Source organism: Mauremys mutica, chromosome 1, assembly GCF_020497125.1.
Source record: "Mauremys mutica isolate MM-2020 ecotype Southern chromosome 1, ASM2049712v1, whole genome shotgun sequence".
In the NCBI taxonomy this organism is placed as follows: Eukaryota; Metazoa; Chordata; order Testudines; family Geoemydidae; genus Mauremys; species Mauremys mutica.
The window spans coordinates 57,809,265-57,811,689 of record NC_059072.1 but is presented as its reverse complement, the minus strand read 5'-3'; positions in this window follow the sequence as shown (position 1 = coordinate 57,811,689).

Here is a 2,425-nt window from a genome sequence, read left to right as displayed (position 1 = left end):
TAAAAAAACAACAACAACAATCCCCGGCTCCTCCTTGTCTTTACGAGACCCAGGTGCCCGTGCTCGGCCGGGGATCAGCCATGGAGAGGGGCTTGTTTAAAAAAAAAAGTTTAAAAGGAATAAGGGAGCCCCCGAGAGCGTGGTAATTGCGAGTCCCGTCTTCACACAACACACAAGCAGAGACACACAGGGAGGGAGAGGGGCACCTCTCAGTAATTCCTGCCGCTGCCTGTCTCAGCACCACAAACCCAACCGATCCAGCCTGCACATGAGACTCAACATGGTGCTGCTGGATCACACAATGAATTGGGTTAGTGTTGTGGTGGGGCGGGGGGAGCTAGAGTGAGGTATTGACAGTGTGTGTGTGTTACAGACGCGGCTCCATGCAATCTCCCTCTCCCTCTCTCTCACACACACACACACTGTACAGCGGCGGCGGCGGCGGCGGCAGCGGGATTCACTTCTCTTCTCTCTCAGACAAAAAGATCTGAGGCCGCCGTGCGGCTGCCTGGGCGAGAGCGCAACACAGCGAACCCCAGAGGCCGGCCCAGGTACTGCAAAGGCAGCTCGAAAGGCAAAAGCCAGCACAGCCCCAGCAAGCAGTTCCTGGCGGGGAACAATAGGCTCCTCTCGCCACTAAGGGCTCATCTGCAATGTGCCGCAAACTTCACACAAAGCCAGGCGGAAAGAGAAAAGGGAGAAGGAGAAGAGGGACGGGAAAAAACGGCTACTACCGGTTGTTCCAGCGTTAGGGATAGGGGAAATGTGCCCTTCTTCCCAGGCTTTAAAGGGACGAATCATTCCAGTGACTTATTCGAGGGAGAAACAAGGAAACAGGAAAGTTTGATTTGAAATCTCTGTATTAAATTGGCCTAAATCAAATGTATTGAGTTAACAAAATTAAGGGGTCAAGGGAGGATTTTGACTTAAAACTAAACTTTTGGGTGTCTGTCTCTAAGGCATTTTGAATGATAAGGGGGATTTTACATACTTCATTGAAAAGCCCCCAAACTCCTGTAAGAGATTAAATATTGTAAAATATTCCCAATGAGGAAGTCTGATCCCTTAAATGAGTGATATCTTAGGCAGGTATGTCACTAGGGGAGTGAATTGTTTTGCTAGGTAAATATTTTCTTTCTGGTTAAGAAGTGATATTCTTTGTAATTAAACAATTTTATTAATACTACACCCCAGACAAAGTCACATATATGCCTGTGAGCAGTTAATGGGATTCCCATGTGTATGCTTCTATCTAATATTGGTCCTCATACAATTCATAGGGAGGGAAACTTGTCCCTCATATACATTGAACAGGACATCTCTTATAATGAGGCCCAGCATCTAGGCCACCACATGTCCCCTGGCATACAATAAATGAGACTCCAGGTAAACTCTTGTTCCTCATATAGTATGTAGGAACCCAAGTGAATGCTTTTATAGATTTTCATCCAGGCCACCATTCTGCTCCCATTAAAGTAAGTGGGGGTGGGTGGAAGGGGGAAGGGGATCATACAGTAAATGGGATCCCAGCTGAATCCTCCCTAAAATCATCCCTCATTTACAGACCAGTAAGTGATAATCCAGGTGAGCACTTGTCCTTCTCATAGAGTAGATAGAACTTGAGGTGAGCACTTGTTCCACTTTATAAGACTACGGAGGAGCATTTCTCTCTCACAGACAATAAACTGAAATCCAAGGCCATATTCAGCAGTTTTTAAGCAGAATTCCTCATTAAAATCAGTAAGAAGTTCTGTTTTAAAACTGATGGCACATTATGGCTTCAAGTGAGCACTTAAAGGAAAACTATAATGCCCTTATACTCGCTGTACTAACTTACTTAAGGGAATAAACCATTTTTTTACGTAAGATTATTTTTCTTTTAATTTGACTGCTCTTTCAGCTTGAATATACCCAGAGATATAGTAAGATGTTCGAAAGGAGCTGTCCTCTAGGTCACACTCATTGTGGAGAGGGGGAGGCAGAAATCCCTCTGTTTGGAATTAACTCTCAGGCAGTATTTCAAGCCTCTTCCTCTCTGGATGGAGGATTTTGTTGTGTATTCTGAGTGAAAAAAGGTATAAAGTATCACTCAGCCTTGTTTTTAAAATGTCCCTCATTCAATTTAAACCCAAAGAACATTCAGATCAGCACCCCTATGATATTTTGAGGGGGGTTGGTATTTCAACAGTAGTGTATACAAGGCTGCTAAAGCTGAGACAATACGAATGAGAGATTTAAAACAAAATAAAGACTTGGGGTCTAAATATCTAATTGAAACATACACAGCAAAAGCCTTTCTCACGAGCTGGAAACAGTTTTAAACATGCCTTAAAATGCTTCTGAACTCAGAGGGGTGGGTCTCCCTAAGTGAGTGAGACTTGGCAGAGGTGAATCATTTTTCTAGCCTGTATGCAGTTGGGGGGGC